The following is a 6,913-nucleotide window of genomic DNA, read 5'->3' on the forward strand; positions in this document are numbered from 1 at the left end:
ACAATGGCTTGCTCCGTTCTATAGGAGAGTAAGGCTGCAGGGGAAGGGCATATAGAAATACTAACAGAAGCTGCCTAGGATTCTTGAACTAATAGAATAATTGGTATATATAACCAAACCATTGTTCTGAGGATGGGGGATACGTGCAGCCTTAATTGGTGGGTGTGAGTTGTCAGTGTAAAAGTTTTGCACTGGGACTTGTAGCTGTAGTAGTAAAACTTTAAAATGTGACCTGTTTGTTGAAGAGGGGCAGGGAGGGGCAGCTTCCTTACTTTCCACTAGTGAGTGAGTGAATTCCTATGGATTTGTTCAAATGGGTATCCTAACACACTTCTTCTGTAGTTAAACATACCTACACTTTTTTAATTTAACAGTTCTGAAGCTATCTTAAAACACTAAAAGCCAGTGCTTGGTAGAGAGTGTTCACTGAAGCTGAAGATAAAAATTTGTTCAGTTTTGAAGCCAGTCAGAAGAAAATGGCAGCAGATGCTATGCAGCATTGTAGAACAGTGATTCTTATCTAATATCTTTACCAGCAAAGACTGCTCTAACACCTGATATTTTAATTGCTCAGTATTTACACAGAGGATTTTACCATTTGCAGTACATCATGCTAGATCGAGATTCTGTGACATGAACTAAACTACAGTTATACAGGATACTGGCTTTTTCATTACATATAGACTGAGAGGAGATTTTTGTAACTTCCTTTGACTCATGTCATCTGAAGAGGCTTTTTGTGCGGAAGTGAGAAATAATGTAGTCTTTGCTACCATATGCATAAACCCATCTTGCCTTGTTAGGAATTACTACCTGAAGTGTGGCAAGCAGGAAAGAGGAATACATGAAATGGTAGCAGTGCCTCAGTAACAGGTGACCTTACTCTTAACAGAACTGCCAGTAGCAATTCTTCTTTTTGCCATGTGTAAAGGACAATCTTCAGTTGTTTTTCAGGTACCGTGGGTCAACTGTATGGCAGGTAATGTCACACAGCACCCTGTTGATTAGAGTAGGGGGGAAAAAATCCAAAAGCAGCTCCAGATACTTATGTATTGTTGTAAAAAATCTTACAGGTTGAAACCAGTAAGAAACCATCACAGGCTTGTGTAGAGATAACTGGAAAAACTACCAGAGAACTTAAATGTGTCTGGAAAACACTCTTGGAACAGAACTGCCTTCCTGAGTACATAGCTGTGGATTCGGGAGGCAGAGTAAGCTGCTGTAGTGCCCCAGTTCCCTTGTAGGTGTTAACGGTCTGGCACAGGTTGTAGACCGTGTAGGATGGTGTCCTCATGTACTGCTGTTAGGGTGTGTTGGACATCTGAAATACAGGTTGTCTGTACTGAGTGGTACATTGATCTCTGTCTCGAACACAAGAGAAGCTGGCCTGGACTTTTCATAAAAATCATAGCTGCTTTTTTCCTCTCTTCCTGTTTTTTTCAGCAGCATCCACTATGTGTTGGTCTCTCCTCTCAAGGAGAACTGAAACAATGGTAAATAATTCACATTGCCTCATTACAACAAAGCCAATGCTTTCTATGAGGTCTGATTCTCTAAGATAATGCCTGGGTCATGGAATTGCTGATGAAAACACAGTTTGACCCTAGGACTGAATTTCATAACCATCTATCAGATAGTAACAGATCATGAACAAGTAATGTGGCCTTCAAGGAAAGCAGCTTGCTCTTCTTTTAATGTCTTGCAACAGTATGTTCTCTCCTGCCAGATTTAAATTAGCATATGAAATTATGGGCATTTCCCTTACAAGCTACCAAGTTAAAAACAGAATTGCAGCTGATATTTTGTATTGAAAAATTATATGTGTTTGCAGTTGTAATTGAAGCAACTGACATGAGAAGTTGCTGAAGTGGAGGACAACAAAGCTTAACAGGCTTATTTTTCTTTGTTTTTTGTTTTGTTTTTTCCTTTGCATAGGTTGAGGTTGCAACCTTGATTCTCATTCAGAACAAATTCGGTGCTTAGACAATTAATTGTATCTTAATGTTTGAAGGAAAAAAGGCATGATGATTTTAACTGACCTAGTTGGTTATAATTCAAGTGTTTAATATGCTTTATTTTGTAATGTTTTTTATGTTTTATTTTTTATGTTTTAATATGCTGTATTTTCTTGTAACTTAAAATTTCTTAGTTCACCTTGTTTGTTGCAATTTTTTAATTGGAAGATGGCACATATTCAGTGCAGTTGTCTGTCTGGACTGCACATAAGAGGAATCAAAGGCCTTCATGTCCAAACTCAAATTCGTAAGTGGGTGCTATTTACAAAATAGTCTTTAAAGGGTTTTGATAAACTTTTATGCTTCTTACTAGGGACTGAAATCTAATACAGTCTTGGCTGAAGTCAGACTAGACCCAAAGCATTCTAGAAATACGATGCATAGCTGATTTTTTTGCCATGCTGAATGGCAGGGATGAAGTGCAAAACCTGGCAAACTCCCTTCCTTGTGTGGCACTGTCGGTACACTGTATCCACCAAATTAGTGAGGCATCCTGAAGCCTTTCCTTAAGAAATGTGGCAATTTTTTAGGAGGAATTCAAATGAAAATGGAAGAAAAGTACAAGGAAGAGAATTGAGTTACATAGTAATTGCTGAAAATAAACTGTTTTGAAAACAAGTACGTATAAACAATAATGGTTTAAAGTTACAGCATATTTTTAGCATTTTCTTGTGCTTTTTTGGGTCATCACCTTGCTGGATGATGAGCCTCCAGTCAGGTCTGTCAGATGTAATTAGTATCAGCATGTGTATCAGAGGCTTGGGGTTTTTTCCTGTTTTTTTTTTTCTTTTTCCAAACCCTGTAATAACTGTGTTTTAGGGAGTAGTGTGATTTGCTGTCATTTTGCGAAGCCACAGCTGCAGAGTAGCACGGCATATAAAGAAACTGAAGTAGAAATTGAACTATTTATGTTCTTGAGTAAATTAACATATTTTAAAAATACCCAAACCCTCTTAACTTACTGTATAACTCTATCCTTAGCTTGCCCTTTCTGCTCCTGAATTAATCAGCTTAAGAAGACAGCAGGCAGTGGTAGCTGGCTCACTTGTCTCTAGGCTTTTTACCAAGCCAGTGTAATTAGAGTTGTCTCACAGCCGGTCTGCATTGAGGTTGAGACCCTGTTGTGGGTTACTCGTGCTTATGGTGCAGCTAGAGTGTCTTGCCCACTTGGCTTTAGGCTTTTTCACAAGCCAGTGTAATTAGAGTTGTCTCACAGCCGGTCTGCATTGAGGTTGAGACCCTGTTGTGGGTTACTCGTGCTTATGGTGCAGCTAGAACCAGTGTGTTTTGTCTGTGGCGTGTACAGTGTGTTGCAGGTAATAGTGTAAGATGCCCAGTAGACAGCTAGCTTAAGAGATGCAGTAGGCTCAAGATGGTAACTGCACGGTACTCCTTAAATCTTTTTGTAAGGTGTACCTTGTTCTGTCTTTTCACACGTGGCTGTAGTATTTCAACCATGTTGCTATCTGTAGACAGTTCCTTTGTGGCTGTTGGTAAAATTGTCTGATACAACAACTCTGTCTTGTTAAACATACAAGGGCTGCTCCGAAAGCGATTCCTCCTGTTTTATCGTGCTGTCCCATGCTGTCACCTCCTATTTTACTATGTTGCCCCACGAGGTCAGAGGTGGATGTTGGTGGCCTGGCAGTAGAGGTTGAACCTTCCCACCAACATCCCATTAGATTTTGTTGCCGTGTGACAGACGGCAGCAGAGGGACACACTGACAACACGCCGTCTGACATGGACGTGTGTGTGGAGCAAAGGGGTGTCACTGGATTCCACTGTGCGGAAAGAATTGCACCCCTGACACTGATCGACCCTGCTGTACGCTGATGGACACCAACCAGTAGGAGTTGACATGGTGAGGTGGTGGGTGGCGCGTGCCAGCCATGGTGACAGGGACGGTGGGTCCCCTCCGCTGGTGCAGATTTTCAAACGAGCGCGACACGCAGGCTCTTGTTCATCGCTGGGGAAAATGCACAGCCCGGGGTGGGGACTGTGTCAAAAACAGCGTCTTGTAGCTGAGAATTTGCTCTGTGGAACAGTGGTGTTGTGCTTGTGGTGTCTGTGGTAGCTTCCATGGACGTGAACAGGAGGCCTTGCTTTCGGAGTGACTTGTGTAATTCACTCCTCTTCACGATTCTCATGTCTGTTGTATCTTCAGTAGGTTCCGCTGATTGCAACAATTCTGAAATGGAACCGGTAGTCTCTTCTAAGCCCTGCAGCTCTCCACCTTGGACAGTAACACTGGGAACCCTACATTGGTCCTGTGCTTGTTGGTGATAGGATGCTATTACTATGGTATACCACACACATGAAGCCTTTGTGCTGACTAGATGAAACCATATTTCCGTGTGACTCTGAACCCCGGATATCTTTACATTGTATTGATGTAGAAGTAAAGCTGTTCAGTATGCCTGTTAGAGCTTGGCACAGGGGAGATGAGTTGCATGCTGCAGAACGTGTCTGTTGTCTTTCATTGGCATGCATTTGAAGATGATAGGAGTTTATTCTGCAGCCTTTCATCATGGACACCAGGCAACTGTAGTTCCTGAAGAATGAATTATTTAAGTTCGGAAAGCTTGATAAAGCAAATGGATTTGGCTTCTCTCTTAAAGGAAGCCATCTGTGACAAGCTGTTGTCAGGATGGTATCTGATGAATTTATATGGGCTTCTGACGTCATGGCAGAACAACTACCATTTACAGTATTCTTCATCTGAGGCGAAGGTTGATGAAAAATGATCTTTGTCCTGAGCTTTAAGTAAGAGACTGGATAGGCAGCTTTGCCTCTGTCCTAGCCATTACTCGGAAGCACTTTTACGAAGGTTTGACATGATAAAAACTTGTAATCAGATTTAACTCTGCTGGCATAAAAGAATAGAATCCTTTATTCATGGAAAGTAATAAATTGAACGTTTCGATTTGGAGGGCTAATCCCCATCTTGTCTTGGGACCTTTTAGTGCCCATTAGTACATGCTGGATTCTGCTTTTCTTTCGTGGAACATGTTTCCGTTGTGGGAGAAGGATCCTGTTCCTCAGCCTTTCTAGGAAATGTGCCGCTAGAGGTTTTTAGGATCGCTTTCATCATCTTCCAGTTCCTGTGCTGCTAGTTTGTCACAGTTTTCTTCAGGCAAAGGAGGAAGTGTACCTGTAGTGGTTGGTAATGTTTTCCCGCAGATGCATTTGATTTCAGTGTCTTTGTTCTGTTGTAAAATGATCTGGGCTATCTCTTTGCCTTTGTAATTCCTGGGAACTTGCTGTTTCCACTTTTGCTTCTTTGTTGGCATGTTAGGCAGTGATAAAAGTTGCTCCTTCTCTTATTCTTTTAGTGCATGTTGTGAGTGACTTTATTGAGGTCACCATAGATTTGCCTCTTCTGTGTTTTCTTTTGCATCTGGTTGAAACAGCATGCATGTTCCCAGGGCTTGAGTTTATAAAGCGGGTTGTGCTGCAGATGAAGCTTCCCCCTGGCTAGCTACACACCAGGCTGCAAAGTGTGTGAGCATTTTTCGTTCCTCTTTCTCATCTGCAATGGCTTACAGTGAGCGTTTCATCTTTAAACAAATGAGCAGTGTAACAAATCTAGAGGGAGTTTGGCTGTGTTTTCTGGGAGGTGTTTAGTAATTCTTTAAGGCCACAGCTGATGGCTGTTAACCAAATGCATGGTATCCAACAGCTTTACCCTGTTTGTGGTACTGCTGTGTTTTAACCTTGTTTTTGATCTCAGGCTCTCAAATAGGTTAACTGATACTGAACACTGCTTTCCTTGGGATTTAAAAAATTCAGAGGATCCTATCTATGAATCTAAAAAATCTTAATCATAAAGAAAAAGAAATTGTTTTTTCTTTCTTTTTCAAAAAAAAAAAACCCAAGCAAATGCAGCAGCAAAAATTTCTCCAGAAAGTGCCAATAGCAGTAGTGATTGTAGTGCTAGTGCTTATCTCTCAGACTTTGCAGAATAGCCCTAAAATGGAACTTACCAAATTTTTTATAAAAATAAAAAGGTTTTATAAAAAATAAAGGGATTAAATGGCCTTAGTTGTTCATTAGAACTGTTGATATAATGTACAAGTAAAGTGTAAGAAAGAATTAACAACCATTGTCTCACTGCATGAAATTTTTTGGTGATGAATGCTGAGGTTCCCTGGTACCTCTCAGAGCTTGTCACTTTTAAATCTTCTTTAGATACTGAAGTCCTGACCGGGGGCTTTCTAGTTGTACAGTAAATGGTGAGGGTTTCTAGGTGTTAGCAGTAATAGCTGGTTTTTAGAATACCTGTGAACATGGTACTGTAAACACAGTTTTAAAAACTCAGGTATGAAGAGTAAAGCTAGAAAAACAGCACAGTGGTTTCTTCATATCTGGAAAAAAGTCCAGTTTTCACAGGGTACATCGCTTACTGATCCAAAAGATTCGTAACTAACAGATCCTATCTGTGTGCATAAAGTTCATGGCAAATAAGTCCTTAAAGGTTATATACTCCACTGACTCCAGAATGGTTTTTGTAGTTTGTTCTACAGTAGAACAATAGATGTCGTCATACAGCTGGGAGTGTTCAAGAAAACTGTGCCAGGAGCAGGTGTAAAGTTCACCTCTCTCAGCTTTCGTCTGTCCCAGTTCGGATATAAAGAAGATATTGAAATAAGGTTTTTTTGATTTAAAAAAGAAATACTTCTTTTGAACAAAATGAACAGCTTCACAGAAATTCACAAAAGGACAAATTCTTCTTCAGAGAAGAAAAGTAGAAGTGACTCAGGTTTGTCTGAAGGTGTTCATGGGAGGGAATTGAAAAGTGACTCATTTTGACTATACCTGCTTGAACGCTGAAGTACAAAAATAGATGTTTAATGTAAATCTGCACTTTGTTCTTCAAATTACTGAATGTGTCGAACGT

This window comes from Buceros rhinoceros, unplaced genomic scaffold, assembly GCF_000710305.1.
Source record: "Buceros rhinoceros silvestris isolate BGI_N320 unplaced genomic scaffold, ASM71030v1 scaffold28174, whole genome shotgun sequence".
NCBI classification, from domain to species: Eukaryota; Metazoa; Chordata; class Aves; order Bucerotiformes; family Bucerotidae; genus Buceros; species Buceros rhinoceros.